This window comes from Felis catus, chromosome C1, assembly GCF_018350175.1.
Source record: "Felis catus isolate Fca126 chromosome C1, F.catus_Fca126_mat1.0, whole genome shotgun sequence".
In the NCBI taxonomy this organism is placed as follows: Eukaryota; Metazoa; Chordata; class Mammalia; order Carnivora; family Felidae; genus Felis; species Felis catus.
In genome coordinates this window covers 18,281,297-18,306,477 of record NC_058375.1, presented here as the reverse complement: position 1 = coordinate 18,306,477, position 25,181 = coordinate 18,281,297, and the positions used below count along the sequence as shown (strand labels likewise).

The 25,181-nt window shown below is 51.4% G+C and overlaps 1 protein-coding gene across 1 annotated transcript in view; it reads right to left on the bottom strand.

Annotated features, from left to right (window-relative positions):
* LOC101101650 (non-compact myelin associated protein) overlaps window positions 1–18,556 on the bottom strand; it is a 41,160-nt gene extending 22,604 nt beyond the window's left edge. The window contains exon 1 of the mRNA XM_045035308.1: window positions 18,510–18,556. The gene's annotated coding sequence lies outside the window, so the exon portion shown is untranslated. The remainder of the gene's footprint in view (window positions 1–18,509) is intronic.
* Between the last annotated feature and the right edge of the window lie 6,625 nt (window positions 18,557–25,181).

The window sequence follows — 25,181 nt, the reverse complement described above, 5'->3', positions numbered from 1 at the left end:
ACCAAACGCCTCCCTTCCAACCCCCGCCTCTATTTCTCGTCCTGGGGGGGCAACTCCTTGCTGTCGCAGGACCCCACGGAAGCCAGCCTGAATACGACTGGGTCCACGGCCCTCTCCTCACAAATGAAGAAACTGCGGGCCGGTGAGGCACCAGGGGCACGGAGACAGGAAAGTCCGTGGGTAGTTCATGTGGTATGTTTTCGTACAATCTGCACTTGTCCCTAATACCAACCTTTCAATGGTCTTGCTTTTTTTTTTTTTTTCTTTTTAGAGTGTTTCTTTTTGAGAGTGTGCAAGCGGGGGAGGGGCAGAGAGGGGGGACAGAGGATCCGAAGCAGGCTCTGTGCTAACAGCAGCGAGCCCGATGTGGGGCTTGAACTCGCCTGAGTTCTCACTGATCTCACGAACCATGAGATCACGACCTGAGCACAAGTCGGACGCTCAACCGACTGGGCCACCCAGGTGCCCCTCAGTGGTCTTGCTTTTGGTTCTCTGCCTCTTCCTCTGCCTTTTCCAAGGGCTGGGCTAACCTCAAAGTGTTTGTAACTAATGAGTGTAGGATGTAAACTGCGTCTGGAGTATCAGTACGTTCACACGGAATTCTAGGAAACTCAGTACTTTGTCATTTTAACATGTGACACTCTCGCCTGGTCCGTGGAGCTCACCACCTTACCTATTTAACAAAGCCACGGCCGCCTCCCTGACAGGGACGCCTGCTGCGGCGGGTGGGGACCCTGGGCTGGAAGTCACGAGTTCCTCTGTTACGCACTTGCTGCGTGACCTTGGGCAAGTCGCTTGTTCTGTCTGGGCTTTGACTTGTTCTGTCTGGGCTTTAACTTGTTCTCCCGCAAGACGCAGAGCGGGGACTCAGTGACCTCCCTCTCACTCGCCTTCCGTCTTGTGACCCGCGCAGTCTCCCAGTTGGGTTCAGGACATGGCCCCTCGGCCTCTCCAACTCTTGTTTGCCTCCCACACCCTCCATTCCAGAGGGAACACCCCTGCCCTTTCCTGCCCAAGCTCGGGCCTGGCAGGCACTGGCCTGCAGAGGACAGGAGGTGAGGAAACCACCCCGGCCGTTTAAGCCGCCTGCGGTGAGAGCTGGCCCCTGGCCTGTCACAACAGGCCTTGAGATACAGAGGGGCATTTGTCCGGGGGACCCATGGTTTCGTTCAAACCTTCACTCTGGCCTTTGGCCCAGGGCCTCTCTTTCCTCCCCACCCTCTCGGGTGGCAGTACCAGCCCCCACCTTTGCTAGGAGCGGGGATGTGGACACAGCACAGACCCGAGCGTCCCCTCCGTAGGTGGGAACACGGGCAGACGGAGGTTGGGACGGAGGGCAGGGGAGCCACACGCGCGCGCCGGGTGGCCGAGGTGAGGGTGGCACAGTGGGGGCGAGGGTGGAGGCAACGGGGCCGTAGGCAGGGTTCAGGAGGAGAGGGCTAGTCCCCGACTCCCTCACCGACAAGGCGAGTGACTGCGAGCAAGGCACTTCCTTCTCCTTCCCAGGCCTCAGTTTCCACAGCTTTCAAATGGGAGGGACTGTCCCCCCCCCCTTCTGCCGTGGGGACCAAATTAAGTAAAATGACGAACTTGCAAATAGTGTGTTGTCACAAAGTAAAAGCGTGTGGACTCAGATGGACCCAAGCCCACATCCCACCGCTGTGGTCTCTAAGCTCCCTGTCCCCGGCAACTCAGTGACCCTTTGTGCGTCTCATTTGCCTCATCTGAGGTAACAGAGAGAGGTATGTGGCTGGACCAGGGTGTAAGGCTTGAACAAGAACTGACAGAAAGTACCCTGCCCAACAAAAGCATCTGAACAAAGAATCAGTCAGAGCCGCGTCATGGCTTTTGTGGGCTCCCCCCACCTCAGAATAAATCTTCATGGGCTCTAAATATTTTCTAAATCTTCCTTACCTGATGTGAGGAAAAAAATTGGAAACATTTTCTTCTGCACTCAAAGTTGGTTTTCTTTGCCCCCCACCCCGATTTAAAAAAAAAATTGTTTTTAACGTTTATTTATTTTGGAGAGACAGAGAGAGACAGAGCATGAGCACGGGAGGGGCAGAGGGAGAGGGAGACGCAGAACTCGAGGCAGGCTCCAGGCTCTGAGCTGTCAGCATGGAGCCCGATGCAGGGCTCGAACCCCCGACCCGTGAGATCATGACCTGAGCCAAAGTCAGACACCTAACTGACTGAGCCACCCAGGCGCCCCAGCCCCCCACCCCGATTTTAAAAGAAATTAAAATATTTTGGGAGTCCTTACAAGTTTCATGAGCCTTGTGTCTGTCGTGCCCAGTGGGTAAGCCAGCCCGATATTGTTTCAGGGTTCTCTGGGTGCTGACCTGTCCCGGGTGCTGTCTCTAAGGCCTGAGGGCCCCCGGTGTCCTCTCTGAAGAGTCGCCCGTGGAACTCAGAGTCCTGGAATACCAACACCTCATACCTCACACCCACAGAGCTGAGCACAGGGACCCCCGTCTTTGCAGGACCCCCTAGCTTCAATGCCGGGTAAGCCCTGTCCTGAGGCTGACAACCTGGGAAGACCACAGGCGTGCAGGCTGGAAGAATCCAGGGCCTTGGGTGTGTGCGGGGGGCCTGGGTCCCCAGGAGGGGGGTGGCGGATGGTGGCCACTTAGCAGGCAGTCATGACTGCTTCTGTTGGGCCCCTCCCCTGTGCCCAGCTCTGTACTTAGGCCTTCACACTCACAGTCTCATCTAATCCGTATGGCACCCATTCTGCTTCTCACCCAAGGAAACTGAGGCTCAGAGAGGCCGTAACCCACCCGGAGTCGCAGAGCTACCAGGGCAGGGTTGGGGCCTGGTCTTCTGCTTCCCAAACCAGACACCTCCCAGCACCTGCTCTGCCCTCCTTGAAGTTGGAGGGAACGTGGAAGAGACCTTTAGGGCGTGCAGAAGAGGCAAGGCAGTGTGAGTCTGGGGTCCAGGGAAGGATGTAAGGGGTATACAGGGGCACCTGCAACACTCCTGGGGGTACTGAGCTGCACGGGGCAGGGAGGCGAGTATGTGAGCATGTGCCTCCGTGGGCCAGTGTGTCCCCAGGAGACCCCGAGGGAGCTAGGCCAGGTGGGGCTGTTGCTAAACACGCTAATAGGTGCTTCATTTCCTTGCCCAGCTGCCCAGAGCCACATCTGTTTACCTACAAATTACACAGATGCCGTGCTCGGCCAAAGCCTGCCCTGTTCAGGGACCACTGATGGCCTCAGGAGAGACAGGCTGAGTCACAGAAGTGGCTGATTGTGGTGGGGGCGGGAGCCTTGGGCTCTGGAGTTCAGCAAGGGAGGGGGGATTCCTAGTTGGGGAGAGTGCCCGATCCTCCCCTCCCTGGTCACACCACAGCCTGGTGGAGTGAGATACGCCCTGAGTGTGACCCTCCTTCCCACGGCGGAGAGGACAGAATGGGCCTGTCCACTCGCAAAACGGTCTGCTGCACAGCCACCCGAGGCAACAGATCTGACCCGGCTCTCCCCTGCCTAGACCTTCAGCAGGCCTCTCATCAGCTAAGATGAGTGAAGTCCGAACTCCTCAGCAGCTTTTTTTACTACCTGGCAGCATTTAGACATGTGCTTTCCAATATGGCAGCCACATGTGGCTACTGACTTCTGGAAATGTGGCTGGTCTGAATCGAGATGTGTGGTGCCTGTAAAATACCCACGGGACCCCCAGGACTTAGCACAAAGTAAAAAGAATTGAAAATATCTCAGTAGGAATTTTTAAACTTTGATTACCTGTTTGATGCTATTTGGAATATGCTGAGTTAAATAAAATATATTCTCAAAATGTATTTAGCCTGTTTTTTCTTCTTTTTTTTAATTCTTTTTTTTTTTTAAGTAATGTTTATTTATTTTTGAGAGAGAGAGAGAGAGAGGCAGAGAGAGAGGGAGACACAGAATCTGAAGCAGGCTCCAGGCTCTGAGCGGTCAGCACAGAGCCCAACGCGGGGCTCGAACTCACACACTGTGAGATCATGACCTGAAGTTGGACGCTCCACCAACCGAGCCACCCAGGCGCCCCTTCTTCTTTTTTTAATGTTTATTCATTTTTGAGAGACAGACGCACGCGGGGGAAGGGCAGAGAGAGAGGAAGGCACAGAATCAGAAACAGGCTCCAGGCTCCAAGCTGTCAGCACAGAGCCCGACGCGGGGGCTCGAACCCGTGAACTGCAAGATCACGACCTGAGCTGGAGTCGGACACTTAACCGGCTGGGCCACCCAGGTGCCCCTTAACCTGTTTCTTTTTACCTTTCATCTTTTTTACTTTTTAAATGTGGCTACTAGAAAATTTAAAACTACGTGAGTGCTTCACATAACATTGCACTGGACAACCCGTTCTCTTTGCTGCCTCCCCTACCGACACTCACTCACTCATTCCTTTGGTCGTGCACGCATCCACTCCGTAAACACTCATCGTGTGCTATGTGCTAGAGATGGCCCTCAACAGTGGAGACGAAGAGGAAACGATACAGGCCCTGCATGTGAGCCCACATGGAGCTGAAGGACCACACTTTAAAAATGCCAAAGCCGGGGCGCCTGGGTGGCGCAGTCGGTTAAGCGTCCGACTTCAGCTCAGGTCACGATCTCGCGGTCCGTGAGTTCGAGCCCCGCGTCGGGCTCTGGGCTGACCGCTCAGAGCCTGGAGCCTGCTTCCGATTCCGTGTCTCCCTCTCTCTCTGCCCCTCTCCCGTTCATGCTCTGTCTCTCTCTGTCTCAGAAATGAATAAACGTTAAAAAAATTAAAAAATAAAATAAAAATGCCAAAGCCTTTGTGCTGTACATGCCTCATAACGTTACTTGTCTCTTTCGTATTTGTGCTTCTCTCTAGGGTGACCTCCTAACCCCGTCTGCCTGGTGAACTCCTACTTATACTTCAAAACCAAACCTTCAAATACCTCAAAAACTTATGTCCCATGCTCCCCCCACCCCCAAAAAAAGGCTGCTTCATGAGTTTGTTACGCCCGCCCCTCTTCCCCGCTGGAGTTCTAAACTACCACGTGGTTATGCAATTTTATGACTGTGTCAGTTTCCATGTCACTTCTGTCTGAGATGTTCCCTTTACGCCACCCCCAGAAATCATCTCACTTACCCCCGTGAATTTCCTTCACCAGCTCTGTCTTGTTTGTGACCCATCCATCTCTCCAGACCCTAAGCTCTGCAAGAGTGGGGAGCTTGTCTTTTTCACCCAGAGGTGACATCCCAGTGCCTGGCACAGTTCTTGGCACCCTAGGAAGCACTTAGGAAATGAAGATGATGCCATATGGGCAGCGGTGCAGGATGCTACAACGGAGGCTCTGGCACCAGACTTCCCAACGGGTCCCACCTGCTTCTGCCCTGAGCCCCTGCAACCCTTCATCATGCAGCCACAGCCATCTCCAAACACCTCAAGGCTACCCCAATCTAGAACTTACAGTGGTCAACAAGTCTTCTGTACAGTATCTGGATCCTGTAGACCTTTCTACTCTCCTATTAGGCCCTCCCATCCCTGCCACAGGGTCTTTGCATGTGCCGAGCACTCTTTCCTCACCTACTGACACATCTGATACTTTACCCCAAGCATCACTTCAAATCCCCGTGTTGTGCACTCTGACAACGCCACGTCCCTCTCTCCCCACTGGTTAGTTAGCATCTTCCGTCTGATGGCTGTTCGTGTCCCATGCCAGATTCAGCTCCACGAGTGCAGGGGCCGTGTCTGGGTTTTGATTTTTACCTTTTGAATCCTTAGAGCCTTGAAAACTGCTTGGCACACCGCAGGTGTGAACACATAGTTGCTGAATGAAATAAACCACTGGCTTAGTGAAGGGGCTGAGGGTGTTCAGTAATTGCTGGCTGAATGGCCCTATCGAGCCAGGATCAAGCACAGATCATCTGGCTTGTGCTTTCCTGCCACATGTGGCTGCCACGGTGATGCAGACGAGACACGAAGACACAAGACAGGCTGTGAGTGCTGCGGAGCTCAGAGAAAGGGCACTGAGGAGGGTGCCGGGGGGTGGGGTGGGGGGGAAGGCAGGCTGCCCGGGAGGGTGGAGTTTGAGTGGTACTATGTGGTCACTAAGTTCTTGGGTTGGGGCAGGGGGTACAGAGTGACCAGTGTCTGAATCCCCGTAATGTAATAGTAGCTGACATTGGTTCTAAGTGCTAGGCTCTCTACTAAGTACTTTATGTTTCTTTGACTGTCTCATCCACCAGAAGTGGAAAGCATATTACCATCTAAATTTTGTATATGAAGAAACCGAGGCCAGGGTGCCTGGGTGACTCCGTGACTCGGTTGCCCAGGTTGAGCATCCGACCCTTGATTTTGGCTCAGGTCACGATCTTGCAGTGGTGGGATCAAGGCCCATGTCGGCCTCCACGCCAAGCGTGGAGCTTGCTAAGGATTCTCTCTCTCTCTCTCTCTCTCTCTCTCTCTCTCTCTCCCCTTTGCTCCCACCCTCCTTCTCTCTCTCAAAATAAATAAATAAACATTAAAAAGAAAAAAAGCTGAAGTATGTTCTTTAAAAAAAAGAAAGAAAGAAAGACACCAAAGCCCAAGGAGGTTAAATAATTTGTCCAAGGTCACCAACTGAGATGGGGCACGAACCCAGGCAATCTGACTTAGCGTCTGTTCCATATTTTGAGGGTTCAGTGTTAAGAATAAGCATGTAATGATCGCTTAGTATGTGCCAAGCAGTTTTCTAAAAACTTTATAAGTTTTATTATTATTGGTATTGCTATTATATTTTACTGGGATTTTTAAAAAATGTTTATTTTTGAGAGAGACAGAGCACGAGTGGGGGAGGGGCAGACAGAAAAGGAGACAGAATCTGTCAGCACAGAGTCTGACGTGGGGCTCGAACCCATGAACTGTGGGGCCATGACTTGAGCCAAAGTTGGATGCTTGACCGACTGAGCCACCCAGTCGCCCCTACTGGATTTTTTTTTTTTTTTATGTTTGTTTATTTTGACTGAGAGAGGTAGAGAGAGGCAGTACGCACGCAAGAAGGTCAGGGGCAGAGAGAGGGAGAGAGAGAATCACAAGCAGGCTTCTTGCTGTCAGCACAGAGCCTGACGTGGGGCTCGAACCTACGAACTGTGAGATCATGACCTGAGCTAAAACAAGAGTCAGATGCTTAACCAATTAAGCCACCCAGGCGCCCCTTTTACTGGGATTGGGAGAAGCCAGCACCCTGCTCTCTCAAGAATCCCTGTTACATATCCGTGTGAGAGGTTTGAACCCCAGATTGACCTGGCTCTACTGGGTGCCCTTTGGGAAGTTACTTAACCTCTCTGTACCTCCGTTCCTTTCTGTAAGATCAAGGTAATGAATGGGACCTTCTGGATGGGGTTGCTGTTTTGGGGGGAAATGAGATCGTGACTACAGAGCCCCTGGGGTAGGGTTTGGCACAAAGCAGAACTTGAATACATTCACTTCTCTCCCCTCCGCCCCATGTAGGAAGATCTCCCCAAACCCCCCGTCTCACCAGAATCGAGGCTAAAATCAACAACTGATCTAGAACCACCAAGATCCTGGAAATCCGAGGCCAATAAGATGAGGGAGGGAGAAGAAGAGAGGAAAATGTTAAGCTAGTCAGTTTCAAAATGTGTCCAGGATTGAGAAAAATGAGTAATTATAATGTATTTCCTTCTTCCTGCTGTGTCAACTTGGGGTTATATAACTGAACCTCTCTGTGAGGTACCCCTTGGGGGCCTCCAGGAGGCAGGGTTGGCCGTGACATAAATAAATATTTCTGTGCTCTCTGCCCTGGGCTCAGGTTCTGAGCAAACACCACAGCCTGCAAGGGAGGCCGAGACAGGGAGGAAACTGGGTGTGGAGTGAGTTCTGGGCTGGGAGTCAGGAGACCCGTGTTCAGGGCCTGGCTCCGCGTCAGAGGACGTGGACATTAGCTTTCAAGGGAGAGTGACCTGGGAGGAGAGACTCCAGTATGGGCCGGGAGCCACAAATCCCTCGGTCAGTTCTCTTTCGCAGATAGAAATAAAGGCCCCGCCCCTCCCCTGGCCTGGCATTCAAGGCCCTTCACATCTTCTCCTGCCCCTTCTCCCATTCCACCTTGGCACCCACACAGCCCGCAGCTTGGCTCTTTGGGACTCTCGAGTTTTCCTTCCCACAAGGTTTTTCCCCTCTCTTGGCAGGTACTCTGCTCCCTGTGAACTGGCAGTGTGCTACAGTGGGCAGACTTATGGGTTTTAGAGTTAGGACAGACGTAGGGGTTTCAGAGATCCCCCGGGCTTGGAATCTGGCTGAATGGAGTCACCTTGGGCTTGTGACTGAACCTCTTTGGAGCCTGTTTCCTCCTATGCAAGCTGGGCTTTGTGATTTCTATCTAATTCCTGGTTGCAACAGTCAAGTGAGATAATAGCTGTTCATAACAAGTGCCAATGACTTCGCCTTGCTGTATAAACCGGGCATGTGTAAGGGTTTTGCCTACAAGAGTCATTTAGTCCCGAGTGCCAAACCCCCGGCAGAGTGCCTGCACAGTGGGCACCAGAAATACTGGTTTCCTTTTCCTCCAAGACCTGCCCAGAGCCTCCCCACCAACCTCAAGGAGGTCAATCTCCTCTGAGAATCTTCACAGCATCTCATAGGGACCCCGGCTAGAACACTCGGCACATGAAAGCGTAATTAGTAGACTGGCCTGTCTTCCCTTCTATGCTAGGAGCCCCCTGGGGGACAGATCCTGCCTGAGAGCCGTATTGCCAGCCTTCGGCGCGGGGCCTGCCATCTAAGAAGACACCTGAATGAATCAATGAATGGATGCACACTTCGTGGAAGAGACGGGCAGATGCCAAGGAAAGGTCAGCTTCGAACGTGCACTGAACTCTCCAGACTCGGGCTCCCTGAGCTCTACTGCACCCCCGCCCCACTTTACACAAGCCTTGTAATGCAAAGGGCATATGTCTTCCTTGACTTCTCTAGAAGAGGTAACACCTAAGGAAGGACCGGGTGAGAATGACCACAGAAAGCTATTACACGTGTATTCTATTCTAGACCACGGCAGCATAGACATCTGGACGCCAAGACCCCCTGGATCCCAGGAACGACACCCGAACCCTCTTCTTTGTTCTGACTGGTTCCTGGGTGCCTGAGAGGACACATACACTAGACCACTGTCTTCAGTAAAAACCCCAGGCCCCGAACACACACGAGACTCCCTCCCTTCTTTCCTGAGTCTCCCAGTCTGTCTGTATCTGCTCTCTCTACATCTTCAATAACCTGTTTTCACCTCCTGCTGGCTCGCGTTTAATTTCTTTTTAAATGTTTATTTTGAGAGAGAGGAAGAGCGTGAGCAGGGGAGGGGCAGCGAGAGAGTGAGAGAGAATCCCAAGCAGGCTCCACGCTATCGGCACAAAGCCCGACGCAGGGCTCGATCCCATGAACCATGAGATTATAACCTGAGCTGAAATCAAGAGTCAGACACCTAACCAACTGAGCCATCCAGGCGCCCCTCGAGTTTAATTTCTATAGTTTATGAAGGACCCTCTAGGCTGGTCCTGTGGGACCCCCTCTGGGTCCCCAGACCCAGCCTGCCAGCATCAGAATGAAGGTAGAAATAGTGGAATTTCCAGGATAGCCAGCGGTTCATGAGTCGGACTTACTTGCATAGTACCTGGCCTGGCCTGGCCAAGCACCCAGCATACGATAACCATCCAACAACTGCCCAGTGGATTGAGGGCAGAGTGTTTTTCACTCTGTCATGGGGCTGGGATATGCCACTGCGAAGGAACAGAAGCCACCAGCCTCTTCCCTGGGGACCTACTTGTTGCAAAAGGAATTCAAAGTGTAGAACGGCCAAGACCTTAGTCTTCTGCACGGGGTCTCCCTGCCGCTCCAATACCATCGGTCCCTTCTGACTTAGTCTTGGCACCCGACATCTTCCATGAACTTTTCTCAGTCTGATCCGCCAGCACGCATCTCTTTCTTTCCTCCTGCCCCAGGCAGAATGAGCCACTTCCGTTCTCCCAAACTCACCGGTGCTTCCCAGGATTCCCGGATGCTGGCTGCGCAGAGTTTTCCACCCCACAAGGTCTCCAGCAATGTCTCCTGGCCACTCGTCCCACCAAGAGGCAGAGTCTCCTTGTCCACTCCCTGGAATCTAGGCGGGCCCTGTGACAGCTAGCAGCACTGGAATATGGTGGGAGTGACACTGGCAGTTCTGGGTACAGCCCTTAGGTGCCATGGTTTGCTTCCTGAGTGTTTGCTCCTGGGAACCTCCCTCTTGGAACCCAGCTGCCATGCCGCAAGAAGCCCAAGGTACACGGGGAGGCCACAGGTAGATGCTCGAGGTGACAGCCCCAACTATGTTCCCAACTGGCAGCCAGGGTCAACAGGTGGCCATGCACATGAGCCACCTCGGATACCCAGGCCAGTCGCCTGAATATCTGACCGAAACCTGGTGAGACATCCTGAGCGAGAACCTCCCAGCTGAACCTGGTCAACCTACAGCGCCAGGAGACACAAAATAATAAATTGTTGATTTAAGCCACTAAGTTTTGGAGCAGTTGGCTCCCCAGGAACACGTCTTCCCAACTCCAGCCCGCTAAACCTGCCTGGATCATGAGACCTAACCGCCCCCTCCTCCCCAGGTCACCTTTGCCACCTCTGACGTCTTTTAATAAGTGTTTACACTAATCATGATGACTTTGTATTGAGATTCCGGGACCTACGTTTCCTTTGAAATATGTTACCAGTTTATTTGAAACAGAAATTTCCCATCACTTCTGAAAACAGAAAAAAAAAAAAAAAGTCCACTGCCATCAACAGAAAGTAACAAAATAAATTAGACGAAGCAGATCAATGTCGTTAAGTTCCAGCTTTCTAGCTGGACAGTTACCTCCCAGTGTCTGAGCCCGGGGCTGACCCTCTCTTTGTTGAAAAGATGAGCAAGTTTTGTCGGTAACACTGGAGCCGGACTCTGAGTTCCAGGATCCGGGCAGTTACAGCAGAGCAGCTTCCAGACCCTGGATCGCACAGCTCTGGCCACTGTGTCCTTAACTTCAACAGTTAGGGGCGGCTTTGGGATTCTCTCACTTTCCCGATTAGAGCAGGCACTGTATATAGCTCCCTGGTCTGGCCAGTCCGTCGTGTCGTGGCATTCTCCAGTCTTCCCAATATGTCTAAAGACCCTCTTCCCACCTAAAATGCTGAGCACCACCACCCCTGCTGCTGGCACTCAGCCTGACCTGAAGCACCGACTTGCCTTCGTTGTTGTAGGATTCTCCCGGATTTGCTTCCTTCATTACTGAAGTATTTCCTCTAAGAAGATTTTCAGTGTGGGTCTGTGTACTTCCCCTTCGGCAGTCTTATTTACCTAGGAATATTTTTATTGTGACCTCATGTGCGAGTGACAGTTTGGCTGGCTTTAAAACGCTGGATGGAAAGTCCTTCTCTTTCAGTTGTTAATAACTTTGTGACCTCCTTTATCAAGAGTCCATAGTGAGGAACAGAATGGCCATCAGATTCTTGGTTCCTTCGTGAGGGTCATCATCTCTCTCTCTCTCTCTGCTCTTTCTCTTTGTCTTTCATAGTCTCAATTTCACCCCCATCAGTGTGGATTTTCCCTTATTTCTACCGTTGGCTCCTCTAGGAACCCCTTTAATCTGAGTTCATCCATGTTTCTTTAATTCTGGAATGTTTACGCTCCATCATCTGATTCCTTATTTCCCCTCTCCATTTCTGTTTTCCTCTCCTTTGGGGACTCCTGCTCCTACTTTCCATCTCTCTCTGCTTTTCGTTTTTATTTGTTACCTCGTTATCTTTTCCTGCTTTGGGGGGATAATTCTCAATCCGAATTGGCTCTTGACTAGTGAATTCTTCAATGGGATCCATCCTGATATTTACACAGGTCTATTCGGTCCTTTATTTTAAATAGCTCATGTTACCACTTGGTTCTCACCTATGACTTCTTATTCTTGTATCGTTTTACAAATGTCTGCTCTTATCTCCTTAAGTATTATGATCAGGTTTTACTTTAAAATCTTGGTCCCAGGGCACCTGGGTGGCTCAGTCGGCTAAGCATCCGACTTCGGCTCAGGCCATGATTTCATGATTCATGAGTTTGAGCCCGCATCGGGCTCTGTGTTGACAGCTCGGAGCCTGGAGCCTGCTTCGGATTCTGTGTCTCCCTCTCTCTCTGCCCCTCCCCCGCTTGCGCTCTTTCTCTCAAAATAATAAACATAAATTTTTTTTTTTTTCAAATCTTGGTCCCTCTGCTTCAATAATTCTGCTTCAGATGGAACGTGTAGCTTGGTTTATTGTCCTTCTTTTATAGTAGCTGTATTTCTTAGCTGTCTAATTACTTTGTCAGGTGAGTTCAAGTTCCCCTGGGGGTACCAGCTATCTGGCTGTAAATGAACCCCGGGGAAGGGCCAAAGGCCTAACAGGAGAGGAAAAAAGATGGGCCCCAGGGTGGAGAGCCACACAGACACCCTCGGCCATCCCCTTCCTGCCGCACTCTGCCTGCGTGACTGTCAGGCTGCACCTTTGAGTTCCTAGCTGGGCAGCGGCCTGGGCGAGGGGTAGACTCTCCCAGTGGGATTCCATAGGCTGGGGGTGGGGGTGGTAGGAGGGGTGTTGATGGGGCAGTGAATGCCTCCACCTTTGCCTGTTCTGTTCAAGTCTGCCCCCAGCTTTGACCCGTCCCAGACCACCCCTGGGCTGTAGCTACCAATTTTTGCCCCGTAAGGGCAGGACCAGAAGCAGGCAAGCTGCCCTAAAGAGCAGGACAGAGGAGAGGTTAGGAGGTCAGGCTCTGGGGTCAAACATTCATTCTGTATTGAAGGCTCGTGTGTACCAAGACATCGTGCCGGGTGATGGGGAGACAGTGGGAAACAGTCCCTGCCCTCGTGGAGGTTATGCTTTGACAATCAACCCGCAGACCCCCTGCCACTTGGGCCACTCAGTCTCCCTAAGCCTCAGTTTCTTCATCTGCAAAATGGAGATAATCACAGTATCTATCCGTAGGGTTACCAAGGCTTTTAGGAAACAATGCGCACCCAGGGATTGGCACAGCACCCCGCACTCGGAGAGCGCGCAAATGTGTTAATTATTGTTGCTGTTATTATTATGACCAACGATATTGATTTCGGGGCTTAGGCAGGAACTTGGAGCTATTTCTAAAAAATAAATGAATCCCCTTTGTCCTCTGGGCAAACCAGTTCTCCTTAACGTCCGTGACTGGAGAAAAGCCCCAGGTAGGGCATCTGGAGTTTTTGAGAAAGAGGATTCAGCGGGCTTGACCTTTAAAAAGTTTTGGTCAAGGGGCACCCAGGTGACTCAGTCGGCTTAGCATCCAACTTCGGCTCAGGTCATGATCTCACAGTTTGTGGGTTCGAGCCCCAGGGAGGGCTCTGTGCTGACAGCTCGGAGCCTGGAGCCTGCTTCGGATTCTGTGTCTCCCTCTCTCTCTCTCTCTCTCTGCTCTTCTCCCACTAGTGCGCTCTCTCTCTCTCTCTCTCTCTCTCTCTCTCAAAAATAAATAAATAAATAAATAAATAAATAAATAAATAAACAAACAAACAAATATTTTTTTAAATGTTTTTAAAGTTTTGGTCCAAAACCAGCAAGGCAGGGAAGGGGTTGAAGGGTGGGGGGTGGGGGGGTGGGATATACAAATCAAGTTTCCTTTTCCAGAGAGAACTATTAATACCACTCCAGGTGGTACGGTTTCAGATAACCAGTCCTTTCCCCCAGTTCTTTGTTCATTTTTTTTTTTTAACTGCTAAAGAGCAGTGCAGGGAGGAGTTGGAACTTCACAGCGACCCCACGGGCGACGGCTGGATTTCCAGGCCTATTAGCTCTGGGCCAACGTTGCCACTGGGCACAGGAGACAAAGCCCCGGGGCGCACAAAAATGTTTCCATTTCTTTCAAAACAGAAGAAAAGAGGAACTTCTAGGTTGAAGAAAATGTTTTAATATACCAATGCAGTGGGGCATTGGGGAGACATGGGGAGACAGTGGGCTCCCCACTAACCAACAGGTGGCTCAGTCGGTTAAGTGTCATCTTGGTTTTGGCTCAAGTCATGGTCTCGCACCTTCGTGGGTTTGAACCCCGGGTCAGGCTCCACACTGTGCGGAGCCTGCTTGGGATTCTGTGTCTCCCTCTCTCCACCCCTCTCCCACTCACGCTGTTTCTGTCTCTCTCAACATAAATAAACTTCAAAACTGTATACTAAATACATATATTACTTAAATATAGATTCAATTAAATATTAAATATATTAAATTTAAAAATTAAAAGTGTGAATTTAAAAATTAAATATTAATTATTTAATTAATTATTAATTAATTATTCAACGCAGTCGTAAATAACACTTTTGACATTTTTATGGAGGAAGGGGCCCTTGAAGGCAGAACTGCCTAGTTTCCTAGTCAGGATGCATCACTGGTTACCTCTGTGACAACCAGAAGGTTGCACATGTCTCCGAACCTTGGTACGGAACTAGGGAATCCTCCTAACTCGCTTCCTGGGATGCTGTGGGTGTTACAGGGAGGGAGGCATGCGGGGAGCATTTAGCACCGTGTGGGCGCGCCTTTGTTTCCCTCTGTGACCTGCAGGCTGAAACCTTAGAGAATCTGGGGGAGGGGGATGATGGGATGAGGTACAGCAGTGGGGGAACTAGTTACACAATTGCTTTTGACGGCACAAGAAAGAGACTGAGGAGATACCCCAGGTGCAGGAATATACAGAAGCTTCCGAGCAAAGCCAGGGTGCTGTGCTGGGGGGTCTGCAAGAAACTGGGGGTGTGTCTGAATCCCCAGTGCAGGCCGGGGGCGTTGGTAGCCCTGGAGAAGTGGGATGAGTGAATAGTGTGTAAACTGTGGAGGAATTCAAAAATTCAGAGGCTCTTTGCCCTCCAGGTTGGCTCCACAGTTCCCAAGACACAAGTTTCTTAAAAGGGGAAGAGAGGGGCTCCTGGGTGGCTCCGGGGGTCAGGCGTCTGACTTCCGGCTCAGGTCATGATCTCAGGGTCTGTGAGTTCGAGCCCCACATCCGGCTCTCTGCTGTCAGCACAGAGCCTGCTTCAGATCCTCTCTCTCTCTCTCTCTCTGCCCCTCCCCGCCCCCCTCCCAAAAATAAATATTTTAAATAAATAAATAAAGGGGAAGGGAAGCTAATATCTATTGAGTGACTGCTGTGGATAGTTTTCTCTCTAATAAATTAGGGAACTGAGGCTCAGAGAGGTGCCATGGCTTAAACAAGACCCCACAACTCCAAAGCAGAGGTCCAAGCCCTTGCTCCTCGCCCAGGCCTGCTGCTGACTTCTGCCCAAGGCTGGCCTGGAGCAGGGCGCACCGGCTCTCCGGGGTCTGCACCACCTGCCCCGCTTCCTCAAGGCCCCCAGCAGCCACCATAGGATGTGGCAGTCCCACCAAGGGCCCCAGCGGCTCAGGAGTGGCGGCCCAGGCAGGAGGCCACTCACAGCAGGCCCTGAAGCTGGCCGAATTACAGGCCTCTCTGTCTTAGAGACTGGCACACCCTCTTTTCCTTCCTCAGGCCAGCCTGCAGCCACCACTCCCGGGAGTTCAAACCACAGGAGAGGTTCCCGCCTCCCCTGCCACACCTCCCTCAGCCTTACCTACACCTCAGCCCTGCTCAGGAATCCACAGCCGCTCTCTGCCTTGGCTCAGTCCCCCTTCTTCCTACCTACCTCCTCCTGCCTGCCTAGGATCTCTGGTTCCCATAAGGAATTTGTTTGAGGGAAAACAAAGAGGGACCCCTCCTGCCAGATCCCAAAGCAAAGAGTGGGATGCCAGAAGCCAAGATGCCAATGACTGCATCAGCAGGCTGGATGGAGGTGGGGAAGGTGATGGGGCAGCACGCACAGGGCTTGGACATTGTCCAGGAGAAATAAACAGGCTGCGGCTTCGAGGCCGCCTTCAGGGGCTCTTCGATGGCAGCCTGCAAAGTGTGCATCTGCCCAGGTCCATCTGGCAGCAAGAGTTCAGCCTAGGGGGTTGCCTGGGTGGCCTCTGCTTCCACACCTTTAAATGGAGGGTGCCCTCTTGGGGCGCCTGGGTGGCTCGGTCGGTTGAGCGTCTGACTTCGGCTCAGGTCTGATCTCACAGTTGGTGAATTCGAGCCCCGCATCGGGCTCTGTGCTGACAGCTGGGAGTCTGGAGCCTGCTTCAGAATGTGTGTCTCCCTCTCTCTCTCTCTCTCAAAAATAAGTAAACATTAAAAAAAAACAAATTTAAATGGAGGGTGCCCTCTCTTACTGCCAAGGGTCCCCGTAGCCCTCACACACTGTGACCCTGTGTCCCAGGAGCAGTGGGGAGGGGATCAGTGTGGGTGTTGTTTTCCTTCTCTTCGGACCCCCGCGGGTCTCTGGGGCACTGATTTGTCCAGGGCAAATTGCAAATTGAACAAATGATTGTGGAAATTATGGAAAGCGCTATGAGGAGAAGTTATGAACCCGGCTCTTTCGAGGGGTACAGTGCCTCTGATCTCCTGTGGATGTGTTCCCCCCCAAACTCTCCCCTCCACCTCCGACCTTTGCTTCTTACATCTTCCTGGTCACCCCGGGGAGGTGGAAACCCAACATCTGCCTTCCGGGACTTCAGAAAAGAGAAAGGCTCTTCACTTCACTTCGAGTGGTTCTATTCCCAAAGACACAGCTCCTCCCGGCCTGAGGCTGGATTGGCCACAGTCCATAGAGCGACAGGGAGCACAGGAACCGGCCTCTAGGATTAGCCGTTGATATAAAACTACTACAGCAGATTCCCCTAAAGTCGCAGCACATTCCTCTAACCCAGCTCAGTGCGCGCCTGGCTCGTCACACACACACCCAGCGGTTGGCCTGTTTGGCACCACACTGCCCCCTCTGACCACCTCACCATCGGCCGCACAGACACCAGCAGGGTCAAGGTGAGGAACGCCCCACCCCCATGGAGGGGTCCCGGGGGCTCCTTTCCCTTTTCATCTTCTGCTCCCATCAGGTACCCATGGTCCTTTGCTGTCTCTTGGCCCCCTTCCTTCCTTTCCCCCCATAACTTTGAGATGGTCACTGAGAGGACATGAGAAAGGTATTTGACCTACCCAGACTTCCAGCTCCTTCACCTATGACCATGTGGCTCCTTCACCAAATCCGTGTGGGATTTGGGATTCCAGGTGCCCTTCCCTACCTCTATGCTCTGGATATGCTAATCATGTTACCCCTCCTCCCCATAGGAAGCAGGGATCCCGGATCTGTTATTTTGGGCTTTGGTTCACACTATTCCGTCCGCTTAAACCATTGTCTTCTATATCCATACCCTCCTGTTGGGATCTGGCCATTTCTAAATTCACTACTATTGGCTGACTACTCACCAGGGGTCAGTTACTACATACCGATTCATCATTCGTTCATTCAAAAAAAGATGTAGTGAGACCTACTCTATGCCGATATAATGGCAAACCGAACGGACATTGTGACATTGTCCCTGTCCCCCAGGAGCTTCAGTCTAGTGGAAATTATAGCTTATGTTTGTGGAGCGCCTACGATATACAGACTCTGTACTGAGTACTTTATATGGATTATAGTACTTAATCTTTCAGAGAGACAGCTTCTTTTAACGAGTACATCAAACTGAACCACAGAGGAATGAAGGCTTTGGCCCAAGGCTAAGTTAGCCTCCGGCTAAGGGGCGCTGCAGGGATTCTGACACCCAGGTTGACTGATTCCGAAGCACCGGCCCCCAAGCACAGTGCTTTCAATCCCATCTCCTCCGGGAAGCCTTCTGGATCCTCCTCCCAGACTAGAGGGCTTCCTTGGTCCCCCTAAACCAGCCCTAGTATTTGTGACACACCCATCTCCTCCTCCCACCCAGGTCCCCAGGCGGTTGAACAGCAGCCCTGCCTGCCTCTTTCCTCTGGAGCAGCTTGTCCAGCGAGCCACCCAGCAGCTGCTGCAACGTGTCTACTGAACTTGCTGATCCGAACCCTAACGTGGCTTTTCATCTCCTAGAATCGCAGATCCTCCTCCCGGAGGGGTGGGGGCCTCCGCATAGGGCCCACCCACCAAGACGCCCATTTCACAGATGAAGCAAACACTGGTCCTGAGCGGTTCAAAGCCCCTTCCACCTCCGGGCGGGCCAGGTCAGCTCCCCTTTCTTCCGGGGAGTCTCAGGCTCTCCGCAGAGGCGTGCTGGGGGGCGGGACAAAGGACCGACTTGCTTCCTCCATGCCGAAGTGTCAACCCCCCAAACGCAGTCCAAGGGCGCTTCTCTGCTCTCAGTTGAGCTTGTCTGGCACTCCGGGCCCCTTGACGCCTGCCCCATCCCCATCTCCAAGCCCCGCGGGAGATGATCAACTTTCCTCCCGCCAGCCCTGACCGCTGCCCCCGCGCGCACACTCCTGGCCCTCCCTCTAACGAAAGTGGGGCGACACCCGGGACCCCTCACTCCCCCCACCCCCTCCGGGCTCTCCTTCGCCCAGGGCGGCCGGCAGGTGGACCGCGAGCCGCCGCGCCGGAGCCCGGCCGCCCGTGTGCCCCCCGCAGACCCGGGTGCGTCCCGGTGCCCCTTACCTGCCCGACGAGCCGCCCGCCCCGCGCCGCCGCCGCCCGCTCGCCTGCCAGCCGGCGCCGCCGCGGCCGCCCGGGCTCTTCCCGCCGGGAATCCCGCCCCCGGCCCCGCCCCGCCCGGCGCAGGTGATCCTGGGGAGGGGCCGAGCTCGCCCCTCGGTCCCACCGCCTTGGGGACCGCCCCGGGGGCGCCAGGGTAGGGACGCTGGAGTGGCGGCGCCTCCCCGTGGTGTCCTCGCGCCTCTCCCGGGCCTGGGTCCTTTTTGGGATTCCGGTTCTGGCTCCTCGTCCGGGGCGCGCAGCCCAGCCGGCCACCTCTTCCAGGTCCGTTTTCTCCAAGGGCGAAAGCGGGGAGAAGGCACCTGACAGATACCGCAGGCCGGATGGAGGTATCTTTATAAAGTGGGGCTGTGTTCATCTGATTGGAAGGTTTGGGGGCAGGTTGGGGTTTAGACAGCCGCCAGGTGTTACAGCAGGTTTGATAACTAGCAAGGGTCAAAAACTCTGCCCTGGGGAACCTGCCCCATTTCCTCGATCAGACCGGCTCGCTGCCGTACCCCCGGCACTCTAACCCTGGCACACCACAGGCCTTCAACCAATATGTACAGAAAGAGGGAAGAGGTCTTAGGAGAATCCCAAGCCCTCTCCTTTTCTAAACAGGGAAACTGAGGCCTGGGAAGCGGAGGCGAGTGGCCCAAAGTCACATCGAAGGTTAGTGACCGAACCAGGAGTATTTACAGAGAGTGTTGGGTTATGGGCCTGCTGGCTTTGCCACGGGGGCCTGTGGGGGGAGTGAGGGGTTCCGGGTGTTCCGGGGCCCCCCAAGCCTTGCCCACTTGTTTTCACAGGAAACTCCAGGTAGTATTTATTAACAAAGATTGAGAAGTGTACATTCTGAGGGGCACCTGGGTGGCTCCGCCAGTTGAGCGTCGGACTTCGGCTCAGGTCAGGATCTTGTGAGTTCGAGCCCCACGCGGGCTCTGTGCTGACAGCTGAGAGCCTGGAGCCTGCTTCCGATTCTGTGTCTCCCTCTCTCTCTGCCCCTCCCGTGCTTGTGTTCTGTTTCTCTCTCTGTCTCTCTCTGTCTCTCTCTCAAAAATAAATAAATGTTTAAAAATTTTTTTTTGTAAAGAAGTATAATTCTGAGATTCTGCTTCACCAAAGACCTGAGACACAACCCTTGACTTCAAAGAACTTCACTGTGGCGGGAGAGGGGGACCTGTTCACAAAGCAGGGGCCATGAAGAAGGGAGGGGCACCCAGTGACAGTCTGCTCAGGCCCTGGGATCTGAGATCTCTACGGCCACTTCCAGATGCTACCAGAAGCTCTTGCTGGGATGTGCATGGGTCAAGGGCTCGAAAGTCAGTGGTCTCAGGTTCTGATCCTAACTTCATTGCAAGACAGGATTTTTAATTTTTTTTAAAATTTTTATTTAAAAATGTTTTTAGTTTATTTTGAGAGAGAGAGAGAGCAAGCAGGGGAGAGCAGAGACAGAGAGAGGGAGGGAGAGAATCCCAAGAAGGCTCTGTGCTGTCGGCCCAGAGCCAAATGCGTGGCTCAAACTCATGACCTAGCCCAGAGACCAGTCCAAGAGACACTTAACAAAGCCACGCAGGTGCCACAATAGGATGTTTTTTTAAACCTTTCTGAGACTCAGTCTCTTTTGGTTCGATGAAGATAATATCCTTACCCCAGTATAGTTCTGATGAGGATTAAAACTGAGATGATGTTGGGGCGCCTGGGTGGCTCAGTCAGTTAAATGCCTGACTTTGGCTCAGGTCATGGTCTCATGGTTCATGGGTTCGAGCCCCACGTTGGGCTCTGTGCTGACAGCTCAGAGTCTGGAGCCTGCTTCGGATTCTGCGTCTACCTCCGTCTCTCTGCCCCTCCCCTATTTGTGCTCTGTCTCTGTCTCTCTCTCTCTCAAAAATAAACATTAAAAACAATGAAAATAAAATAAAAAGTGAGATAATATTTATAAAATGCTGGAAAAATGGGAGAATTACTATGCTAAGCGATAGGGGCTGGGGATGGGGATGTGCTAACACAAAGGGGACCTTGACATCTCTGGGTAGGTACCCCCTGCATGGGATTTGGTGGTCTTCAGCCATCTGCCATCCATGGCTTGACAACCCGCCCCCCCCCCCCCCCCCGCCTTCTGCTTTCTCCCTTAACCCAGACCAACCAAGTCATAGGACACCTGCTATATCAGAATGACTTTGCACATACTTCTGTTCCTAGATTTAGGAACAGAACCCCTCCCTTCACCAGCCTCCTCCATAAAGAGCGGACCAGGGTCAGACACCTGAGCCAAGCCCAGAGAGGCAGAAGCATGGAAAGGCTCTAGGTAACCTTCATCTTTCTGGGGATGCATTCATTAAGTCCTCCTGAATGTTCACTACAGGCCAGGCACTCTGCAAGGTGGAGAAGAGTCAGCAGAGGTCCTGCCCCACCCTGTAGACCTCACTTTCCAGCGGAGGTGGGGGAAACAGCTGATACTCAAGCACAAAAAGATGGCAACGTGAGAGAGAAAGACAATCTATGAAAAGTCCTTTGAAAGAAATAATAACATGCTGTCGTTGATCGCTATAAGCAGGAGGCAGGGGTCCCTTCAGGGGAGGAAGGGTAAGGAGTACCTACCAGGAGAAGACAGGTGAGCTGAGCCTGAAGGATGTTAAGAAGAAAACCACAGGCCCAAGATGGAGTCACTTATGCTAGGCCAAGTCACAAAACTCAGGATTAAACCTAATCTAATTGCAGTTTCAACCTCCCCCAGAAATGTAGCCTTCAAGGATCAGTCAGGAATTTTCTGGTCAGCACCAGTGAGGTAATCTGTCACAAGGGCCCTCTCCGTTCCCCAAAGAAAGATGAGGTAATCTGCATGATAAAACGCCCTGTTCTTCCCTTCCCCTACAGGGAAAATGACCTTGCCTGAAACAATACCTTTTCTTTTTTGCTAATAACTTCATTTCCCCACCCTCCTTCCTATAGAAACCTTCTGTTTTGTGTGACTCCTTAGAGCTCCCCTCTACTTACTAGGAGGGATGCTGTCTGACTCGTGAATCCCTTAAGAAAGCCAATTAGATCTTCAAATTTACTGTGTTGATTTTTTTTTTTTTTTTTTAACTAGGACAAGCAAGAAAGTACAGGGAACACTAGAGCAGGAGAGCATTCCGGAAGGAGGGAAAGTCCAGAAGGCCAATGTGGTTGACCAGAGTAGGGGTTGAAGGCCGAGTAGACAGGATAAGGATAAGGTCAGAGGCAGGCAGAGATCAGATCTCATGAGGTGGTCAGATTTGGGAGATATTCTGGAAGACGGGCAGACTGGAATTGCTAACGGGGAGGAAGATGCAGAGAAGGCCACGGGATGGTTGCTGATGAGTCAGTTCATGTCCTGAGCAGTGGAGGCTTCCACAACCAGAATCACTGACCCTCCTTTTGACTGAGCTGGACACAACTCAGACACCTTCCAGTCTCCCTGGGGTTTTACACGCATAGAGCCTGAGCCCGGGGCGGGCAAGGAAACATGCCCCTGTCCTGGGTGGCTCCCAGTACAGAGCTGGCCTGACCACGGGCTTTCACTTACTTGTTGGGCAAATCAGTGGTGAACTGGAATAAAGGAAACCTCATTTGAAATGGAGTCGGAAGGCCGGAAGGGGCAGCTCTTACCCTCTACCACTCCTTATCGACTGCAGAATCAAGAGAAAGGCAATACCTTATATTCCCCACAGAAAGAAGCCTGCACTTTAGTACCCCAGCATTAGGAAGGAAGATATTCTCCTTGCCTGGCAACAGCCCAGCCAATGAGAGACTGGCACAACTCAGCCAATGAAAAGCCATTACATTTGAACTCCTAGTTTCCTCCAATGAAATTGTCTATAACAGCCCCTCCCAACTACCCCCTTCCCTCTATAAAAGGAAGATCTTCTCTGTTCACTGGAGTTGCTTATGGTTTTGCCATAACTTGCATGTCCTGAATTGTAATTCTCTGCTATTCCTGAATAAGCCTATTTTGGTGGTGAAATAACTGGCAGTTTTATGTGTAAGGTTAACACCAGGAACAGGGCATCTAAGGTGCTACATCAGGCAACAGGAACAAAATTACCAAGTGATATTCCACACGTTGTAAAAACTAGAAATGACTACAATTCCAAGTGATGGAGAACGGCCAAGCCAATTGTGCTTCATAACAGAGGCACCAGGCATACAAATACTATTTGCAATTTGTGGAGATGTGTGGATGTGACGTTGTGATCTATAGTAAATATATATTTTGGTTTTTGTCCATGGTTCCTGGCTCACAGCTCCCCAGACCCTTATAATTTCCCGATGAGAGCAATAGTGACATCTTTCGTTATAATAGTTGGCTTTTGCCCTCATTCCTGAAATCGCTTCAGAATAATAGGGGTGAAATGGGTGTCTTCCGTTATTCATAACAAGCCCCTTCCAACCACGCCTGAGTTTATTTTAATGAAATTATTTTTGGGGGCGCCTGGGTGGCGCAGTCGGTTAAGCGTCCGACTTCAGCCAGGTCACGATCTCGCGGTCCGTGAGTTCGAGCCCCGCGTCGGGCTCTGTGCTGACCGCTCAGAGCCTGGAGCCTGTTTCCGATTCTGTGTCTCCCTCTCTCTCTGCCCCTCCCCCGTTCATGCTCTGTCTCTCTCTGTCCCAAAAATAAATAAACGTTGAAAAAAAAAATTAATGAAATTATTTTTGGAAAGTCTCTAGTTCACCCAAGGGTGGAAACTGGTTGCCAGAACCAGCCAAGTGATTACAGAGTTGGCATTTTATTGTCCTTCCCCATCCAAGGGGGGGAAGAGGCCTGGAGGTTGAATCAATCACCAATGGCCAATGGTTTAATCAACCATGCCTGTGTAATGAAGCCTCCATTAACATCCAAAAGGATATGGGGCATGTGGGTGGCTCAGTCAGTTGGCCTCTGACTTCAGCTCAGGTCATGAAGGTTCATGGTTTGTGAGTTCGAGTCCCACATCAGGCTCTCTGCTGTTAGTCTAGGGCGCGCTTGGGATCTTCCGTCTCCCTCTTTCTCTGCCCCTCCCGCACACGTGCTCTGTCTCTTTCAAAAATAAATAAACATCTAAAAATTTAGAAAATAATAATCCAAAAGGATAGAGTTTGGAGAACTTCCAATTTGGTAAACACAAATATGTCCCTGTTCCAGGAAGTGTCACACCCCAAACTCCATGGGGACAGATGCATCTGTGCTCAGGACCCTTCTAGACCTCACCCTATATATTTCTTCACCTGGCTGTTCATTTGTATCCTTTAATATCCTTTGTAATAAACAGGTAAATCTAGTAAGTAAACTGTTTGCTCGAGTTCTGTGTGCTGCTTTAGCAAATTAATTGAGCCCGAGGAGGGGACCATGGGAACCTCTGATTTATACCAGTTGGAAGCAGAGGTAACAACCTGGACCTATGATTCACAACTGAAGGTGGGGAGAAGGAAATAGTTTTGGGGGACTGAGTCCTTAACCTGGGGGATTTGATGCTAACTCCTGGTAGATAGTGTGAGAATTGAGTTACATTAGAGGACACCTAGTGCGTGTGGCAGAATTGCTTGATGTGGGGACCCCACCTCCCCCCAGCACACATTCGGTAACCAGAAGTGTCAGAAGTAAAGCAATTTCTTGAGAGTAGAGGAGACACAAGAGTGTGTTTATCCATTAGAGTATAGAGGTAGAGAGTGAAAATGGCACACACAAACTCTGACGATATAAAATATAAGTCCATATGCTGATTAAGATGTGAAGGGAGGGGCATCTGGCTGGCTCAGTCAGTGGAGCATACAACTCTTGATCCTAGGGTCCTGAGTTCAAGCTCCACATGGGGTACAGAGTAGAGATTACTTTAAAAAAAAAACCACTTAAAGGGAATTTGGTGGGATATAAATGTGGCCATCTTCCATGTTCTTTTCCCTGTAAAGACGATAATGTTGATATAAAACAGTTTCATAAGTCAATGAAAATTGCTTACAAAATTACCCAACAAACCACCCCTGTTTCAGATGTACCATATGGATTCTTAGCTGCTTGGAGATTTAAAAATAACAAAAAAACCCTGCTCTTTCCACATGGAAAATACTCAAATGCTCCAACTCATCCTTTCTTTGTCAGCAGAGGGTATTTTGCCACAAACTAGCCTCCTGAGCACCTGAGATTTTTTTTATTTTGTATTTTTTTTGTTTATTTTTTAAATAGGCTTTTTAAAACCTTTTTTTAAAAGTCTATTTATTTCTTTTGAGAGAGAGAGAGAGACACGGAGAGACAGAGCTCGAGCCGGGGAGTGGCAGAGAGAGAAAGGGAGACACAGAATCTGAAGCAGGTTCCAGGCTCTGAGCTGTCAGCACAGAGCCTGACGTGGGGCTTGAACTCACAAACCGGGAGATCATGACCTGAACTGAAGCCAGATGCTTAACTGACTGAGCCACCCAGGTGCCCCTAAAATTTATTTATTTATTTTGAGAGAGAGAGAGAGAGAGAGAAAGAGAGAGAGCACATGCAAGTTTATGAGAGTGGAGGAGGGGCAGAGAGAGAGAGAGAGAGAGAGAGAGAGAGAGAGAGAGAGAGAATCCCAAGCAGGTTCTGCACTGTCAGCACAGAACCCAAACTGGGGCTCAATCCCATGAACCGTAAGATCGTGACCTGAGCTGAAA